Source organism: Gossypium arboreum, chromosome 1 (assembly GCF_025698485.1).
Source record: "Gossypium arboreum isolate Shixiya-1 chromosome 1, ASM2569848v2, whole genome shotgun sequence".
NCBI lineage: Eukaryota > Viridiplantae > Streptophyta > Magnoliopsida > Malvales > Malvaceae > Gossypium > Gossypium arboreum.
In genome coordinates this window covers 38,607,282-38,630,018 of record NC_069070.1, presented here as the reverse complement: position 1 = coordinate 38,630,018, position 22,737 = coordinate 38,607,282, and positions in this window count along the sequence as shown.

Below are 22,737 nucleotides of genomic sequence, written 5' to 3'. Positions count from 1 at the left end.
AGGTTAATAATCGTGTTTCTTACTTAGCCCATGTTAAAATTTTGGATTTGGGTGGTGAATGGAGCATTCGGCCATGGTTGTTAATGAAGAGATTGGATTATTTTCTTTATGTTTTGATGAATAAATATTGATGAGAGAAGTTTGAACTAGTTAAAAGTTAAATTTGATAGTATTTATATGTGTAATAGCCGAACTTGGACTTGTTTAGTTACTTGAATAAATGTTTTGAAGTTAAATGCTAAAATATGAGTATTGCCGTTTAGATGATTTGAAAAGAAAAGGGTAGATGTTTGAATGTCTAAAGGTTCGGTATTGTACATGAATTCTAATGGTATGATTTTGTAAATTGCCAAATGAGCTATAGGAGTTTGAAAATGGTTTAATTTTCATGTTTAAATTCGGTTATATCCAATCATGGTTGGAGTTATTTTGATATGCATAGTATAAGGTATGTATGATTTGTGTTTTGATTGCATAACTATACATGTTTAAATGATATGAATGCAAAGAGTTGTGAAATAGTAAATTGTAGTAAATCTTCTTGGGACAGCAGCTGTAATGTGATTTTGGAAAATCACCATAAATTTTGAGAGTGGAGTTAGAAGCTGAATAAACTATGTAATTAAAGCTTAATGAGTCTAGTTTCAAATGAAATCAACAAGAACATATTTTGACTTCTGTACAATTAGAAATTTGATTCGAAGTAAAGGGTGGTCAGATTAGTCAAACAGTGAAACAGGGGTAACTTTAAGAAAAATCTGGTATTGATTGGCCCAGCTAAAAATTCTGAAAATATTATGGATGAAAGATATATGAGTCTATTTTCAGGGAAATTTTACAGAAATTGATTTTGAGTTTCGTAGCTCCAATTATAAATAATTTAGTGACTGTTGCTCAGGAAGACAGCTTATTGTGAATTTGTGATTATGTGGTAAATATTGATAAAAATTTGTTAACGAGTTGCTTAATGTTTTCTTATAAACTTACTATTATCTATATGTGTGAAAGTTGTATATATATATATATATTATATTCTGAAAGTAATGCTTGAATAGTCGAATAATGACTAGTTTAAAATTGTTGAATTTAAGCTCAAGAGCATAGAGAACCAAGGTTGGACAAGGGAAAAGAGAAAGTAGTTGAATAACCGATCCGAGACTGTTCGAAAATATTCGAGGAAAGTTTTGAGTAGTCACCTTTAGTATATAATTGATGATGCCTTGATATGTTGAAATAGTTGTGCTAATATATGATTAAATATGCATGATATTTGATGTGTATCCGGGCTTAAAGACCCGCAGGCTATATGCTGGAATTATAACCGGACTTAAGGTCCGCAGGCTATATGCTGGAATTATAACCGGACTTAAGGTCCGCAGGCTATGCGCTGGAATTATACCCGGACTTAAGGTCCGCAGGCTATGTGCTAGAATTATAACCGGACTTAAGGTCCGCAGGCTACGTGCTAGAAATATGTCCGGGCTAAAGTCCCGTAGGCTTCGAGCTGGTGTTATACCGGGTTTAAATTCCCGTAGGCTTGTGCTGGTAATTGGTTTCAAGTCCTAAGACTTGATAGGCTTAATGCCAGTAAGTTAAGTAAGATTACGATATTGAATGTTCTCAGTAAACCAACATCGAGTAAGTACTATACATTTAAAATGTTCAGGTACGTATTACTTACTCATCGGTGAATTGATTTCGAAGTGAATCATTAGCATCACAGAAGAATATATATATGTAAATATGATTGATGGTTATATTTGCGAATATGAGAATGATTAAATCGGTCATGGTATATTTTATATGAATTATATGTTAAAATTTCTTTATGTACTCATGTACATTCAGTCAATTATTTTGTGAATTATTAGTATTAAAGAATGATACTTAAGTGTGAATGATTGTTATACCTACGAGTAAAACAATGACTTATTCGGTCAAATGTTGTTAATATATGAGATTATTTGATTTAAATGCATCATATGAATTTTAAGTAGAAGAAAAATATGTGCTGAGAAATCTATGTATATGTTTATGTGTATTCGGCCATGAAGCAATTTGAATTGAGAATAAGTCTGTTTAAATGAATGTTTCGATTTTCATAAGTCTTTAATTGTTTGTGATGCTTAAAACTTACTAAGCTTTGAAAGCTTACTTCATTTGTTACGTTCTCTATTTTATAGATTGTTGATTCCAGTTACCTACTCGAAAAGGGAATCGTCAGCTACTCGTCACAGTATCTATCATTTTTGGGGTACTATTATATTTTGGAGCTAGTATGGCATGTATGAAATAGACTTAAGCGAATGATATTTTGAGATGTATTTATATATATAGGCCATGTGAATATGGCTACTTTTGAATGTCGATACAAGTTTGAATTTCGATCTTTAACTGAGTTTGGAGATGTATATTTTATTTTTATTGTGTATGTTTTTAAAATATTAAATTTTGGATCAGTAACTCTTCATAACCCCCCGGTGACAGACACGGGTTATACGGGTGTTACATCACATGTATATTTCATCTATGCATAACCCATCGCCAAATCAATCACATATACATCCATGATTACCATCATATATATATATAACATACATATTTATTTGATAAGAAGATCTGTCCATAACATTTCATATCTTACCTAATTTTCATTTCAAATATATCATAAAACATACCTATCATAATATACCCTGTTAACATTCTTATGCCAAAACCGAATGAATGAAAGCTTTAATATTAAGTCACATAACAAAACCTTATTAAAGCATATCAACCAAGATTCACATATATATATATACATATAAGCAATAGTTGAACATCAAAATCAAACATGACCATCATTAAAATGAAGCATTAAATCCAAACATAACAAAGTAATAAACCAAAATCAAACATTTCAAAATATAATCCAGCCTATACATGCCGTAGTTTCGAAAATTCAGCTTATAAAATACCGAAGATAGTCGATAGTGTCATAGACTTTGCTGACGATCCTCGAGCTCGTAACTAGATCTCGAAATCTATAAAACAGAGGTAAACATAACACACAATAAGATATTTAAGCTTAGTAAGTCATAATCAAATAACAACCCAATAACATTGTCAACTTATTTTAACCAAACCAATTTATACTATCATAGTTACATATAATATCAAGCTCAACAATTCATATTTAACATATACTTTTATAAATAATCTTATCTTAACCGATTGTTTATATATACACATTCAAAGCATTATTAAATTTCAAAGACATAACATCATTATATAATTGAATGTGTTCACACACGTATACATGTACTTATGAACCAAAATACAACATCACATACATATACATAACCTATAGCCAAACATAATTTGCAAGTGCACATATGTTCACATTAATAACTTATATAATTTGCATCACATATCAAATGGCCAACTTATCAACTATCTCATACCTGATCGTTTTAACTTGTTTTACACCTTCATTCATAACTTATCATTGCCTATTGAACCATTCAGAATTGAATAGGATACTCAGAAAATCACATATATCATACAATGGCAACATCCCAGACGTGGTCTTACATGTTATCTCATATCAATGCCACTATCCCAGATAGGGTCTTACACGAATCAAATATGATGCCGATGTCTCAGACATAGTCTTACTAGTAACCACATATTGATGCCAATGTCCTAGACGTGGCCTTACACAAAAACACATATATCGATGCCAACGTCCCAGATGTGGTCTGACACGAAAACACATCGGAATCCTATGGTTTGTACGGGGCTTTCGGATGTCATAACTCAGTCGAAACAAATTTGTTAACATAGCTCCCAAGCACTTATTTACATTCAGCTAACATATATATATTTTCGAATAATTCATTTCAGCATATAAAACTCATATTTATTTAAAATTAACAAAATCTATTTGCTTATAAACTTACCTCGGATGATAAAAATCGAAACGGGACAACTAGTCGACAACTTTAGTTTTCCCTCGATCCAAATCTGATTTCTTTGGTTCTTGATCTAAACATATTCAAATTAAATTCATTCAAACATATTTTCACTCAATTTGGTCCAAAAACACATTAATGGGAAAATTACCATTTTACCCCTGACATTTTACACTTTTTACAATTTAGTCCAAATTGCACAAAACACAAACACATGCAAATTTTGAGTATACCATGCTTAGGCCGAATCTTCCTTGTGTTTATACAAGTCTATATATTTCATTTATTTTACATTTTAGTCCCTCAATTTATTTTTGTAATTTAGTCCTAATTACTAAAAATCATAAAAAATTCCAATACAAAACATGTTAATCAAAAACATATCTTTCATATTTCATCAACTAACATCACATACCTCAAATATTCATCAATGGAATAACTCAAAATATTCATAAAAAAAAAATTCAAGCATGGGCTTTGTAGATAACATAGCAACAATCTCAAAAATGTAAAAATTATCAAAAATCGAGCTAGTTGCATACCTTGATTGAGCTTTACTAATGGATGAACCCTAAACTTGTTTCTTTCTTTTCTTTTCTTTTTTTATGTTTCGGTCAAAAAGAACATAAACACCTATGGCTTTTAATTTATGTTATATTATAACATATATTAACATATTATTTAATTACATATTTAACCTTATTATAAATTATGAAATCATTATAAATCATGGCCATTACCGTCCATGACTAATACATATGGTCAAATTGCAACATAAATACCTCAATTTAAAAAGACAACAACAATTTGGCCCTTTTACAATTAACCATCAAATTTTCATCTTACGCAATTAAGTCCTTTTATTTAATCGGGCACTCAAACGACAAAATTAAAGCAAAAAAAAATTCACACACACAAATTCACACATAATAAACACAGAAAATAATTTTTAAATATTTTTCTAACTTAAATTCGTGGTGCCGAAACTACCGTTTTGATTTGGGTCTAAATCGGACTGTTACATTCCTTTTTCTCATATCCGATAAATCACAATTTGTGTGAATATAACATGCTATATCATAGCTCAATTTGGCCCTAAAGCCAATCACATGATACTCAACCAAATTTATCACGAATTTCATATATCACAAGTATAGGCCAAAATCACAATCTTTCACAAAACATTTCATGGAAATCATGAACTCACGATATCAAGAAATCCATGCTTATAAACTTATGTACATACCTGTACAAATTCGTAACATATCATGCTCTTTCACGTCTTTGACATATCCGTTGAACACTTGGAATATTAATCAGATACACGGAAAGTCTTGCACATAAGTGCCACATACCTAGCTAATGCTACCTCATATCTCATAACACATAGGGGCTTGCTCTCGAGCTAATCACAGTCCTGCTCACACAAGCTGTCAGTCAAGACGTAACTACGCAATGCTGCTCATACAAGCTGACAGGTATCCGCAACACATGTCGGACTACCTAACCACTAGTAAACGTACGAGACCAGCACCCAGATCACATAAATCACATAAATCACATTTATCACATGGGTTCCTAGTGACATGTCACTCATATCCTCATCTATTTCTAAGGTTCAAACAGGGTTTCTCACTTGTCATTTCGTCGTCGAACGTATCCATATTGTCATTTATACAATTCATGCATAATAAAACATATATAAAAAATATAAAAATATAACATTTCCTTTATTTACACACGAACTTACCTCGAATGCGACAACGGCGAAAAAGACCTATTTGTCCAATATTTGTTTTTCCCACGATCTACACTCGAACTTCATTTTTCTTAATCTATAATATCACATTTAGCTTATTTACTAGTCAAATTATTCAATGTGACCAAAAAAATCATATTATGGCAAAACTACATTTTTGTCCCTAAAGTTTGACATATTTACATTTTTGCCCCTAAGCTCGAAAAATGAAATTTATTCAATTTCTTTAACATACAAGCCTAGCCGGATCATTTTCATAACTATAGCAGCCCACAACTTCCATTAAAACATACTTTTACTACATATTTTATAACTTTTACAAATTAGTCCTTTTAAGCATTTTCATCAAAAATCACTTGGCAAAAGTCATTTAACAAACCATAAACATGAACTTTCTACCACCAAACATAAAAATACACAAATATTCATCATGGGCCAAAACCCTAGGTTATATTTCAAATTAATGGTAGAAATAGATAAATCTTGTTACGAGGATTTCAAAAACGTCAAAATCATTAAAAACGCGGCTAGAACGGACTTACAATCGAGCTTGGAAGCTTGAAAAATCCTAAACATGGTTTCCCCTTGTAAAATTCGGCCATGGGGTTGAAGATGGACAAAAATTGGCTTTTAATTTTGTTTTTATTCATTTTAATTACCAAATGACCAATTTGCCATTAATGAAAAACTTTAGAAATTTACCAAACCATGTCCATTTTTGTCCACCAACTTAACCAATGGTCTAACTACAATTTAAGGACCTCCAATTTAAAATTTCATAGCAATTAGACACCTCTAGCTTCTAGAACTCAAGTTTTGCACTTTTTACAGTTTAGTCCTTTTGACTAAAATAAGTGCCCAAACGTCAAAATTTTTTAACGAAATTTTCACAAAAAAATCCATAAAACTGTAGACCATAAAAATATAACAAAAATAAATTTTAATATGTCAAATTTGTGGTCCCAAAACAACTGTTTCGACTAGGCCTAAAATTGGGTTGTTATAACTCTTCCCTCTTTAGGGATTTTCGTCCCCGAAAATCTTACCAGAAGAAGTTGTTTCCAACTCCCATGAAACACATTCACTAACTTCTCAAAATCACAAATCGATTTAACCTCGTATATCTCTTTCCAATAACCTTTAAACTTTAGCACACAATGTTGGAGCATATCGTCAAAGATCTAAATTACTCTCTCAGGAACACATATACTTAGTTGATCTGTCAAATACGAACTCGATACATACTGAAACAATCATGCGGATTTTTTCAATTGAAACATTCAAATAACATCATCCATTTCGGTGATAGAGGTAGTCTCGATACGAAATATATAGGGACTCTATCTCATAGCACACTAGTATTATCATTAATTGCAATAGTCTTGTATGCTATTGATGTTTGGCTTACTTGCTAACAAATAAACATTTGAACATAAATTCAAAAATATCATGGTACATACGCAATCACCGTAGCGTCTACTTTATATAACTACACACTTTATTACTCTTGGATGAATAGATATGCTACTATTGAGCCTCATACAAAAACTTCTGAATAAGCTCTGGATTCATTTGTATGCAATTTCTATCTCAAAACAATAACATCAGTCATAAGGTCAGGCCTAAAATTCAGAATTGAAAATTGACTCATACTGTACTTATTTAGCATACCATTCACAAACACATTTCTGAGCTTCTCAAACTCGTAAGGAAAGCACTGATTTAGCTTTTAGCTTAGCTAGAATTAGACCATCATCAATAAGATTAGTCATGTAACCAGTACACACAAAATAAATAAAGAATTTTCAATTCAGGCATCTGTAATTATACTTGCTTTCCCAAAGGTTAACTGACACCTACTCACAGTCCTTTAACATCTCAAAGCCTTCACGCTGTCTTAAATTCAGATCTTTCTGCAACATAAGATACTTAACCCTCTGGACCAAGAACTACGTGACATTTCCCGTCGAACACACTAAGTCATCAAATTCACAACACATGCATAGAAGCGGCCATCTCTAAGTCACTAGTCGAATAGTTCTTTTTAATGTGACATTAACCGTCTGAAAGTACAAACTATCACTTTACATTCTTGTATTAAAACATATTCCAATATATTCAATAGTACATCACTGAAAAATCACAAATTCTTTTCTCAATTCAGACTGAACTTAGAACCATTGCTTCAGTTAATAATACCTTCAACTGTTTGGAACTTTACTAACACGAATCCTGTAACACCCCAAACCCGGCCCAGACGTTACGGCCGAATTCAGCGTGCCACATGGAGAATGTTACTATAGAAGTTATGTTTTATCCAAAAATCTTTCTTAGGGTTTGAAGAATGTTTTGTTATAAGTTAAAGTGAATGGAAGCTGTGCACCAGGTAGGAAGCTAGAAAAGAGGAGGTGAGTCTATTGGACTGCTTAAGTACCAAGCTCTTCACGGATCCAATCCTAGACATGCACACATCCATTGCCACACTTTAAACCTATTACTTGTCCACGTATAAATAATTAAGTTTAAAACTATTTAAAATATTCATTTCCTTTGAAAACATTTACATTGCGGAAGCTTTGCTCGGTTATCGTGATATTTTGAAAATAATAAACTTTTTATAAAACGTGCCTTAAAACTAACTAATTTAATAACCCAAAATAAGTAAAATAATAAAAAGAGCGGCCTTATTACAACTTAAACCAGAAACAAAGTACTCAAAATAATAATTGCGAAACCTAAAAAGAAACCAGAATTTAATCTTCGTGGCCACTCTGAATCCCGCCCAGCTCCAAGTCCACCAGCTAGGGCTCACCTGCAAGGATGGAAGAGAAAGGAGTGAGTTTGGAAAACTTAGTGTGTAAGGAAAACCCATCCAAAGCCCAAGTCAGCTCAAGCCCATTGGGCCTAAGCCCATTCAGATAATAATGGGTATTGAGCCGAAGCCCTTTTCAGAATACAGTAAACTGGGCCTTAGTCCCTTTTCAGATAACAGTATGGCCCATAGGCCCATTCCAGAACAGAACAGACATATTCGTGTATACAAGCCCAACCCAGCCTATAACCAATTGCTACACTCCGCCCGTACCAACCCTACACTCCATGTGGGGAATAGCTCAACCCACCCAGCCCTACACTCCACAGTTGTAGCATAACTGCTCAGATATTAGTAAATTGAGGCAAAGCCTCCAGTACGTGGTCAAGTCACTTTCAGTACTTCCTCCATCAATAACCCAGTCCCATGCATCAGATAATAATAATAACATGGCATGCAGTAAATAGTAACAGTCAAACATGCATTTCAGTCATAATTAACCCTAGGGGTCATTTGCACCTAGGGGTACAATGGTAATTTTCCATACTTAGGGGTATTCTAGTAATTTATCTATTTTATGGTTTTCATGCATATTTCCACCATTCATGTACTAATAGAAACACTTACCGAGTGCTCTTACCGAATTGGGCCTGTCGGCCCATTATCCCAATTTTGGCCCTTAAAGCCCAAAAATATCGAAGGCAGAGAAATCATGCATTCTGCAGTCTAAACATTGTAGTTTACCAATGTAACGCCCCCATGCCCGAAACCGTCACCAGAGTCAAGCTTGAGGTGTTACTAAACTTATCTTACCTTTTAAACAACTCTAAACCACTTTTTTAATTTTCGGAATAAACTGTTTTTCTACGTCATGGTTGCTTAAAAATTCATTTCTCGAGTTTCAAAACTCAAATTTAAGATCCGTAAATTTTTCATGAAACTAGACTCATATATATATCTACTAATGTTTTTCTATAATTTTTGACTTAGGCAATTAGTTCAGTTTATTAGTTAAAGTTACCCCTGTTTCAGAACTCGACTGCACTGACCTCTACTTACTACGAACCACTTCTCTACCTGTACAAAATTCATATAACTATACCGTTTATTTCTATTAAAACTAGATTCAATAAGGATTCTAAACATATAAAGGACACCACCTAATTATTTTTGTAAAAGTTATGGTGAATTACCAAATTTGGAACAGGGGATCCAGAAATCCATCTGGCCCTATTTCACTAAAACTCAGATATCTTATAAAATACAAAGCCTTTACCTGTTTTGCTTATTCCATATGAAAATAGACACAATGAGATTTAATTTAATATATTATTCACCTTCAAACCATGTCTCTATAATTTTTTTGTGATTTTTCAACGTCACGTTATTTCTGATACTTGAATCCGTTTTTAAGTTACTTTCACATTTTTCATAGTTTTCATGTGATAGTTACTATTTAATCATACATACTATTAAACATGTATATCATCAGCCATTCTATTAGCTAATCACTAGCAAGTATTTACACATCATTCATTGATCATATCATATCAAAAGAAACCAAGTTCCTATACATGCCATACACAAAACGAAACGTCTAACTATACCAATGTGATTTCTTCGATAGTGTGATCGGGTCTCCGACGTTTCCTTCGATCCCCGAGTGGCTTGATAAAAACTATAAGAAAAAGAAAATAAAGAGAGTAAGCACTAGGCTTAGTAAGCTTACAAGCAAATAAATTACAACATTCAACATAATGAATAATTATACATAATGTCACCTAGCCTCATAAACTTTCTTTACTTCTCATTTTCTACCTTCTTCTTTACTCACTTTTCTTCTTTCTTACCTAACATTTCACTATTCATAAATATAATCTACCTTCCCTTTTGCTGATAATTCACTGTAATTTAACGTGTACAATGACCCGTTGAACCACTCGGAATACTAAGGATACTAGGGTCGTTCCTGTCTATCAATATCCTGCCAATGCCATGTCTTCGACATGGACTTACATGAATTATTCTTGTCTCCAATGCCATATATATATCTAATATGGGCTTACATTGTAACACCCCTTACCCGTTACCGTCGCCGGAACAGGATACAAGGTATTACCAGAACATAACATATACCAAGATAGAAATATGTCATCCCATTTGATAATGCATCGTATAACATATATCTTGAACAATATTAGCCAACTTTTATGGCTTGTACAAAGTAACGATCGAGTCTCAGTAACTAATATTTTAAACCTAGACAAATATGACACATAACAAAATAATTTTTGCCTACTATACATGCCATAATTCAAAACATTTAGTTCAAATACCCCAAAGTATGATAGTGCGGTAGATCTTCACGATCCTTGACTCTGAGCAAGCTGGAGAACACTATAAGACAAAAGAGAGAAAACGAAGTAAGCTTATAGCTTAGTAAGTAGTATGTAAATACTAATTTAAGAATCTAACATGTTTACACAACAATTCAAGTATGTCTACTTTAACTTCACTACTTATTCCACTTGATTAAGCTGTCTCTGCTGTGTCATATTCACTAAATAAATCATAACTCGAGTTACAAAACTCGAAATTCATATCCGTAAAATTTCCTGAATCTAGACTCATAAAGCTTCTTGCTAAATTTTTTTTATAATTTTGGTTCAGCAGATTAGTACAGTTTATTAGTTAAAGTTTCCCCTGTTACACAGCTCGACTGGCCTGACCTCTGTCCACTACGAATTGAATTTCTCTCAGTACATAACTCAAACAACCCTGAAGTCTGTTGTATTTAAAACTAGTCTCAATAAGGAATTTAGGCATGTAAACTATATTTCTTAGTTTGCTTTGTACAATTTTTAATGATTTTTCAAAGTGGAAACAGGGGATCACGTATTCATCCTGAGCAAGTCAGTTACAATTGTAAATATCTCAAAATATAGAATTCCTTTGCTTGCCCTGCTTCTTTTATATGAAAGTAGACTCATTAAGCTTTAATTTCACATCTCATTCAACCTCTAATTATATTCCTCCTATTTTGGTGATTTTTCAAAATCACGTCACTGCTGCCATCTAAAACAGTTTTAATACTAATTTCACTCTTTCACACATTCTTTATGCTAACCTCATTTTATCGTATATATGTATATGCCACAATTCATTTTCACCACATTTCATCCACTATAAGTGTAGGTCCAAACCACAATGTCACCACAAAACCATCCCGTTGAACAATTCGGATCAATCCTCGATATTTAACGGTTTCAGCACATAGCCCCACCATCATACTTCATTTAGTTCGGCTCTCTTGTACACATGGGGAACACTTAGTACCACTCATGCGACCTAGCCGATTTGTCTCGTAGCTCTCTTGTCTACATGGTGTCCTTCACTTGGAATCACGCATGCGACCTAGCTACATTTATCTTTCACGTAGCTCTCTTGTCTACATGGGATACATCTCAGATCACGCATGTGACCTAGCTACTACAGGGTGTCTCGTAGCTTTCTTGTACACATGATGTGCACTCAAAGATCATACATGTGACCTAGCTACGCCCCCTCTATTTCATTCGATCTCTCCAAATGTTCAACCGGATCTCTCTCTGTATTTATTTCCATTCTTCCCATAGTCAATTTATATTTTAACATCAGCTAGTATATTTATATAATAGGCTGAAATATAAGAATGTACATGAAATTATTGTAATATTTACATACAACTTACCTTGGTGCAAAATATGGAAATTTTGCAATTTAGTCCAAAACTTTTTCTTTCCCCTGCTCGAGGTCGGTTCAGCCTTTCTTGATCTATAATAACACATTTAGCTCATTTAATACTCATACTATTTATTTCAATCCAAAATCACATTGTAGAAAAATTACATTTTGCCCCTAACTTTTACAAAATTACAATTTTGCCCCTAGGCTCGGGAATTTAATTTCAGCCCTTATTCTTATGTTTTATGATATGCTGAACATTTTCTCTTCTACAACAACATCAAATTCCCACTCTATCATATAGTTATGAACATTAGGTATTTTTACCGATTATGCTGCTTTTACTCGTTTTCACTTAAAACCGAGTAGCACAAATTATTTAACACAATTTAAAACCTCATATTCTATCATAAAACATCAAAATACACAAATTTCACCTATGGGTATTTTTCCAAATATGAACCCTAGGTTAAATTATTACTAGCATAAGCTTAATCGAGCTTCCGGATTCCAAAACGTAAAGAACATTAAAAGCGGGCTTAGAATCACTTACTATGGAGCTTGAAAGTTGAAGAATCCTAGCTATGGAGAGAGTGAAGTTTCGCAGCAACTAAATGGGAAGATGACTATTTTGTGTTATTTTTCCCATTTTATTTCATTTAATATCAAAATGACTAAAATACCCTTACTACTAAACTTTCCAAAAATTCCTTCCATGTCCTAAATTTGTCCATGAACTTAAAATTGGTAGAATTGCTATTTAAGACCTCCTAATAAATATTTCAAAACAATTTCATACTAAAAATTTCTAGTATGCAAATTTTGCAACTTATTCGATTTAGTCCCTACTTTCAATTTGAACACTTTAGGCATAGAATTTCATCACGAAATTTTCACACAATCATGCAATCATATCATAAACCCCAAAATATTTATAAAACAATTATTTCTATCTCGGATTTGTGGTCACGAAACCACTATTCCGATTAGGCCCTAATTCGGTTGTCACAATTCTCCCCCTTTAGAGATTTTCGTCCCGAAAATCTTACCGATAAAGAGGTTTGGGTCTTGTTTCCTCATAGCTTCCTCGGGTTCCCACGTAGCCTCTTCTATCCCATGTCTGTGCCACAAAACTTTCACTAAGGCTATACTTTTGTTTCTTAACTGCTTTAACTTCTCGAGCCAAAATCTTTATTGGTTCCTCCTCATAGGTCATATCCGATCGAATCTCAATTTCATTGGGAAATCACATGTGAAGGATCGAGCGATAACGTCATAACATTGATACATGAAACACGTTATGAATCTTTTCTAACTCTGCCGGTAAGGCCAACCGATATGCCATCTGGTCCAATTCTCTCAAGAATCTCAATGACGGCCCAATAAAATGCGGACTCAACTTGCCTTTTCGACTAAATCTCAGAATCTTTTTCCATGGTGACACCTTCAAGAACACTTTATCACCCACTTGAAATTCAATCTCTTTTCTTTTTAAATCTGCATATGACTTTTGTCGATCTGAAGCAGCTTTCAAGCAATCCCGAATTACTTTTATTTTCTCTTCGGTTTCTTTAACTAGATCAACTCCGTGAATCTGTTTCTCACTAAGCTCGGTCCAATATAAAGGAGTCCGACACTTACGACCATATAAGGCTTCGTACGGAGCCATTTGTATACTTGATTGATAACTGTTATTGTAGGCAAACTCAATCAAAGATAGATATTTCTCCCAACTACCTCCAAATTCTAAAACACAGCATCTAAGCATATCTTCGAGTACCTGGATTACTCTTTCCGTTTGACCATCTGTTTGTGGATGAAATGCGGTACTAAAGTTCAATTTTGTACCCAAAGCTTCTTGTAACTTTTTCCAAAATCTCGAGGTAAATCTTGGATCTCTATCTGATATTATAGACATAGGTACTCCGTGCAACTTCACAATTTCAGCAATATATAATTCGGCTAATTTATCAAGTGAGTAATCGGTACGTACTGGTATAAAGTGGGCTGACTTTGTTAATCTATCAACCACTACCCAAACAAAGATCCTTCTTTTAGGAGTTAAAGGCAAACCGGTTACAAAATCCATGGTAATCTTGTCCCATTTCCACTCAGGCACCATTACCGGTTGAAGTAATCCTGAAGGTACTTGATGTTCAGCTTTTACTTGTTGACAGATCAAACACTTAGTTACAAATTCAGAAATGTCCCTTTTCATACCTGGCCACCAATACAGCTTCTTTAAATCATTATACATTTTTGTGCTACCGGGGTGAACGATAAATGACCATTATGCGCCTCATGTAATATTTTCGAATCAATTTATCATTTTTCGCACACATATTCGTCTCGAAACATCAAGCAGTCATCTGGTCCAACTCAAAATCGAGTCATAACTTTGATTCGCATTGAGTTCTCTTGATCCGCAACTCACTATCATTCTTTTGAGCATCACAAATCAATCTGGAGAAATAACGGTTTAGCTCTCATCTCGCTAAAATTGACCCGTCATCGACAATGCTAACCCGTATTCATGGCTCTCAAAGTGATAAGAAATTTTCGCTTAAGGCGTCAAGAAACTACATTTGCTTTTCCCGGATGATAATCAATCACTAGATCATAATCCTTTAATAATTCAAGCCATCTTGTTGTCGCAAATTTAGGTCCTTTTGATTCATCAAGTACTTCAAACTTTTGTGATCAGTAAAAATTCGCATTTTTCACCGTATAAATAATGTCGCCAAATCTTCAAGGCAAAAACAACAATGCCGGTTCAAATCATGTGTAGGATAGTTCTTCTCATGCGGTTTTAAGCGCCTCGAAGCATAAGCTACTACTTTGCCCTCTTGCATCAACACACATCCAAGGCACATCAATGATGCATCACTATAAATTACGAACTCCTTTCCCGACTCGGCTGTACTAAAATTGGTGCTTCATCAATCGTGCTTTCAACTTTTCAAAACTCTGTTGACATTTATCACCATTCAAACTTAACATTCTTCTCGCAACAATTTAGTCATAGGAGAGGTAATTATCGAAAATCCTTCAACAAAACGCCTATAATACCGGCCAAGCCTAAAAGCTTCTAACCTCGGATACATTCTTGGCGGTTTCCAATCAACGATCGCAGAAATCTTGCTTGGATCCACCGAATACCATCACCGAGACTATATGCCCCAAAATCCGACTTCACGAAGCCGAACTCACTTTTACTAAACTTGGCAAACAGTTTCTTTTCTCTCAAGATCTGCAATATAGTTCTCAAGTGTTCGGCATGTTCAAACTCATCTCGAGAATAAATTAAAATGTCATCTATAAACACTACTACAAACTTATCCAAATATGGCCGGAAAATCCGATTCATTAAGTCCATAAATATGGTCGGAGCATTTGTTAAGCCAAAAGGCATCACCGAAACTCATAATGTCCATACCTTGTCCTAAAGGCGGTTTTCGACATCGACTCCTTAACTCTCGGTGATAGTAACCGGACCTCAAATCAATCTTTGAAAACACTGTGGCCCCTTTAACCGATCGAATAAATCATCAATCCTCGGCAATGGGTACTTGTTCTTTATAGTCACCTTATTAGTCGACGGTAATCAATGCAAAGTCTCATTGAACCATCCTTCTTCTTCTGAATAATACAGAGCACCCAGGGAGAGAAACTTCGGTCTCACAAATCCCTTGTCTGTTAACTCCCCCTGAATCGAGCCTTCAATTCTTTTAATTCATTGAGCCATTCTATATGGAGCAATCGAGATCGGTGCGATGCAGGCAACAAATCAATGGCAAAATCTATCTCTCTGTTTGGAGGCAACCTGGCAATTCCTCCGAAATACATCCGAAACTCACAGACTATAGGTATTGATTCAAATTTCAGTTGAGACATCTCAACATTCATTACATAAGCCGATAAGCTTCACACCTTTTCTCATGTATTTCATGCGCACATGTGCGAAATCACCATAGGCAATTTATTTGATTAAATGCTGTTTCAACCCACGAAATTTCTCCATTTTCACACTTTAACTCTAGTGTCTTTTGTTTACAATCTACCTTAGCATCATACAATGTTAACCAGTCCATTCCCAAGATAACGTCAAACTCACCAAATGGTAACAGCATCAAGTTGACCGGAAAACAGTGACCTTGAATCATTAATGGGCAATTCTTGCAAACCTTGTCAACTAGCACATATTGGCCTAAGGGGTTCGACACTTTAATCGTAAACTCAGTAAATTCAACAAGCAACTTTTTATTGGATACTAAATTCATGCAAATATAGGAATGGGTGGACCCGGGATCAATCAATGCAATAACAATAGTATCATAAAGAGAAAATGTACCAGTAATGACATCGGGAGATGATGCATCTTCTCGAGCACGTATAGCATAAGCTCTAGCAGATGCTCTAGCTTCTGATCTTGCCGTTAAATCTTTCATCACAGTTCTACTACTAGTCCCACCTCCAGTATTTCTCGGTGGTCTACCTCTACTAGCGGTGGTATTCATCTAACACTCAAATCTTTCTTCTTTAACCTTCTCCGAGCAGTCTCTAATAAAATGCTCGCGAGAACTTTTTGAAACAAGCTCGCTTCGGTCCCCAACACTCACCATAATGTTGCTCGCCACATTGTCGACACTCGGGCTTTCTAGGTCGCACATTACCCACACTTGCCATCAAGTAGCTTGAGCTTTAGACCCGAATATGCTCTACCACGATCTCTGTAAATCCCCAATTGAAACTGTCATTCGAGGGTTTGTCTCTTTGGACCTCTTTGGTTGAGATTGAAATGGCTTACTTATCTGTCTTTTCGACATCTCGAGCCTCAATAGCGCCTTTTCTTCTTTCTTTGTTCAATTCTTCGACTTTAAGAGCTCGATCAACCAATACTACAAATTCTTTCAACTCCAAAATCCCTACAAACACTTTAATGTCCTCATTCAGCCCATCTTCAAATCTTTTACACATAATGGCCTCGGTGGACACACATTCACAGGCATACTTGTTTGAGTCTTACAAATTCGCGTTCATACTCTGCGACAGACATTTTCCTTGCTTCAATTCAAGGAACTCCTTCCGTTTTTGATCAATAAATCGCTGACTTATGTATTTCTTTCTAAATTCTTCCCGAAGAAATCCCAAGTAACTTTTTCTTTTGGCACCACTGCAACCAAAGTCTTCCACCGTGGTAGGTCAATCTCTCAAAAGTGATACAAGACACTTTAAGCATTCCTCGGTGTACATGAGAGCTCATCAAATACACGGTAGAATTTTCAAGCCGAATTCCGCTTTCTCGGATCATCATCAACCTTTGCTCTAAACTCTTCGCCCCTTGTTTTCGAATCTTGTCAACCGGAGGCTTGTTCATTCTTACCAAATTTATACCTTGAGCAGCTCAGGAGAATCGTCGAGGTATAGGAGGGTGGAGGAGGTTGAGCATTTGGATTTGCTCGAATAAATTCAAGATACCAATTGTTCATCATTTGGAGAAAGGCGTCCCGAGCCTCATCTCCTTGTCCCAATGTCTCGTGTCTACTTTCCACAAAGCGGTCCCTTGTGCGAGAGCCGTGCATTACTAGCAAAGATCATCACCGCAGCTCCTTCAGATCCATTACTATATTAAAACAAAACACGCTTTAGAATAATCAGAGTCACCACACTATCACAATATTTTTATGGCATGTATAGCTAGACTTTTACACACACTTTATTAGTCCGAGAACCGACTAAACCATAGCTCGATACCACTAAATGTAACACCCTTACCCGCTATCACGCTGCGATCAGGATACAAGGTATTACCGAACATAACATATACCAAGATAGAAATATGTCATCCCATTTGATAATGCATCGTATAACATATATCTTGAACAATATTAGCCAACTTTTATGGCTTGTACAAAGTAATCGATCGAGTACTATAACTAATATTTTAAACCTAGACAAATATGACACATAACAAAATAATTTTTGCCTACTATACATGCCATAATTCAAAACATTTAGTTCAAATACCCCAAAGTATGATAGTGCGGGTAGATCTTCACGATCCTTGGCTCTGAGCAAGTGGAGAACACTATAAGACAAAAGAGAAAACGAAGTAAGCTTATAGCTTAGTAAGTAGTATGTAAATACTAATTTAAGAATCTAACATGTTTACACAACAATTCAAGTATGTCTACTTTAACTTCACTACTTATTCCACTTGATTAAGTTGTCTCTGCTGTGTCATATTCACTAAATAAATCATAACTCGAGTTACAAAACTCGAAATTCATATCCGTAAAATTTCCTGAATCTAGACTCATAAAGCTTCTTGCTAAATGTTTTTATAATTTTGGTTCAGCAGATTAGTACAGTTTATTAGTTAAATTTTCCCTGTTACACAGCTCGACTGGCCTGACCTCTGTCCACTACGAATTGAATTTCTCTCAGTACATAACTCAAACAACCCTGAAGTCTGTTGTATTTAAAACTAGTCTCAATAAGGAATTTAGGCATGTAAACTATATTTCTTAGTTTGCTTTGTACAATTTTTAATGATTTTTCAAAGTGGAAACAGGGGATCACGTATTCATCCTGAGCAAGTCAGTTACAATTGTAAATATCTCAAAATATAGAATTCCTTTGCTTGCCCTGCTTCTTTTATATGAAAGTAGACTCATTAAGCTTTAATTTCACATCTCATTCAACCTCTAATTATATTCCTCCTATTTTTGGTGATTTTTCAAAATCACGTCACTGCTGCCATCTAAAAACAGTTTTAATACTAATTTCACTCTTTCACACATTCTTTATGCTAACCTCATTTTATCGTATATATGTATATGCCACAATTCATTTTCACCACATTTCATCCACTATAAGTGTAGGTCCAAACCACAATGTCACCACAAAACCATCCTGTTGAACAATTCGGATCAATCCTCGATATTTAACGGTTTCAGCACACAGCCCCACCATCATACTTCATTTAGTTCGGCTCTCTTGTACACATGGGGAACACTTAGTACCACTCATGCGACCTAGCCGATTTGTCTCGTAGCTCTCTTGTCTACATGGTGTCCTTCACTTGGAATCACGCATGCGACCTAGCTACATTTATCTTTCACGTAGCTCTCTTGTCTACATGGGATACATCTCGTATCACGCATGTGACCTAGCTACTACTGGGTGTCTCAGAGCTTTCTTGTACACATGATGTGCACTCAAAGATCATACATGTGACCTAGCTACGCTCCTCTATTTCATTCGATCTCTCCAATGTTCAACCGGATCTCTCTCTCAGTATTTATTTCCATTCTTCCCATAGTCAATTTATATTTTAACATCAGCTAGTATATTTATATAATAGGCTGAAATATAAGAATGTACATGAAATTATTGTAATATTTACATACAACTTACCTTGGTGCAAAATATGGAAATTTTGCAATTTAGTCCAAAACTTTTCTTTCCCCGCTTTGAGGTCGGTTCAGCGCCTTTCTTGATCTATAATAACACATTTAGCTCATTTAATATTCATACTATTTATTTCAATCCAAAAATCACATTGTAGAAAAATTACATTTTGCCCCTAACTTTTACAAAATTACAATTTTGCCCTTAGGCTCAGAATTTAATTTCAGCCCTTATTCTTATGTTTTATGATATGCTGAACATTTTCTCTTCTACAACAACATCAAATTCCCACTCTATCATATAGTTATGAACATTAGGTATTTTTACCGATTATGCTTGCTTTTACTCGTTTTCACTTAAAACCGAGTAGCACAAATTATTTAACACAATTTAAAACCTCATATTCTATCATAAAACATCAAAATACACAAATTTCACCTATGGGTATTTTTCCAAATATGAACCCTAGGTTAAATTATTACTAGCATAAGCTTAATCGAGCTTAGGGATTCCAAAACGTAAAGAACATTAAAAGCGGGGCTTAGAATCACTTACTATGGAGCTTGAAAGTTGAAGAATCCTAGCTATGGAGAGAGTGAAGTTTCGGCAGCAACTAAATGGGGAAGATGACTATTTTGTGTTATTTTTCCCATTTTATTTCATTTAATATCAAAATGACTAAAATACCCTTACTACTAAACTTTCCAAAAATTCCTTCCATGTCCTAAATTTGTCCATGAACTTAAAATTGGTAGAATTGCTATTTAAGACCTCCTAATAAATATTTCAAAACAATTTCATACTAAAATTTCTAGTATGCAAATTTTGCAACTTATTCGATTTAGTCCCTACTTTCAATTTGAACACTTTAGGCATAGAATTTCATCACGAAATTTTCACACAATCATGCAATCATATCATAAACCCCAAAATATTTATAAAACAATTATTTCTATCTCGGATTTGTGGTCACGAAACCACTATTCCGATTAGGCCCTAATTAGGTTGTCACAATTCTCCCCCCTTTAGAGATTTTCGTCCCCGAAAATCTTACCGGTAAAGAGGTTTGGGTACTGTTTCCTCATAGCTTCCTCAGGTTCCCACGTAGCCTCTTCTATCCCATGTCTGTGCCACAAAACTTTCACTAAGGCTATACTTTTGTTTCTTAACTGTTTAACTTCTCGAGCCAAAATCTTTATTGGTTCCTCCTCATAGGTCATATCCGATCGAATCTCAATTTCTGTTGGGGAAATCACATGTGAAGGATCGAACGATAACGTCATAACATTGATACATGAAACACGTTATGAATCTTTTCTAACTCGCCGGTAAGGCCAACCGATATGCCACTGGTCCAATTCTCTCAGTAATCTCGTACGGCCCAATAAAATGCGGACTCAACTTGCCTTTTCGACTAAATCTCAGAATCTTTTTCCATGGTGACACCTTCAAGAACACTTTATCACCCACTTGAAATTCAATCTCTTTTCTTTTTAAATCGATATGACTTTTGTCGATCTGAAGCGACTTTCAAGCAATCCCAATTACTTTTATTTTCTCTTCGGTTTCTTTAACTAGATCAACTCCGTGAATCTGTTTCTCACTAAGCTCGGTCCAATATAAAGGAGTCCGACACTTACGACCATATAAGGCTTCAGACGAGCCATTTGTATACTTGATTGATAAGCTGTTATTGTAGGCAAACTCAATCAAAGATAGATATTTCTCCCAACTACCTCCAAATTCTAAAACACAGCATCTAAGCATATCTTCGAGTACCTGGATTACTCTTTCCGTTTGACCATCTGTTTGTGGATGAAATGCGGTACTAAAGTTCAATTTTGTACCCAAAGCTTCTTGTAACTTTTTCCAAAATCTCGAGGTAAATCTTGGATCTCTATCGATATTATAGACATAGGTACTCGTGCAACTTCACAATTTCAGCAATATATAATTCGCTAATTTATCAAGTGAGTAATCGGTACGTACTGGTATAAAGTGGGCTGACTTTGTTAATCTATCAACCACTACCCAAACAGCATCCTTCTTTTTAGGAGTTAAAGGCAAACCGGTTACAAAATCCATGGTAATCTTGTCCCATTTCCACTCAGGCACCATTACCGGTTGAAGTAATCCTGAAGGTACTTGATGTTCAACTTTTACTTGTTGACGATCAAACACTTAGTTACAAATTCAGAAATGTCCTTTTCATACCGCCACCAATACTGACTTCTTTAAATCATTATACATTTTTGTGCTACCGGGTGAACTGATAAACAGCCATTGTGCGCCTCATGTAATATTTTCGAATCAATTTATCATTTTTCTAAGACATATATTCGTCTCGAAACATCAAGCAGTCATCCGTCCAACTCGAAAATCGAGTCATAACTCGATTCGCATTGAGTTCTCTTGATCCGCAACTCACTATCATTCTTTTGAGCATCACAAATCAACTGGAGAAATAACGGTTTAGCTCTCATCTCTGCTAAAATTGACCCAGTCATCGACAATGCTAACCCGTATTCATGGCTCTCAAAGTGATAAGAAATTTTCGCTTAAGGCGTCGAACTACATTTGCTTTTCCGGATGATAATCAATCACTAGATCATAATCCTTTAATAATTCAAGCCATCTTCGCCGTCATAAATTTAGGTCCTTTTGATTCATCAAGTACTTCAAACTTTTGTGATCGGTAAAATTCGGCATTTTTCACCGTATAAATAATGTCGCCAAATCTTCAAGGCAAAAACAACAATGACGATTCCAAATCATGTGTAGGATAGTTCTTCTCATGCGGTTTTAACGCCTCAAGCATAAGCTACTACTTTGCCCTCTTGCATCAACACACATCCAAGGCACATCAATGATGCATCACTATAAATTACGAACTCCTTTCCGACTCGGGCTGTACTAAAATTGGTGCTTCATCAATCGTGCTTTCAACTTTTCAAAACTCGTTGACATTTATCATCCATTCAAACTTAACATTCTTCTGCAACAATTTAGTCATAGGAGAGGTAATTATCGAAAATCCTTCAACAAAACGCCTATAATACCCGGCCAAGCCTAAAAGC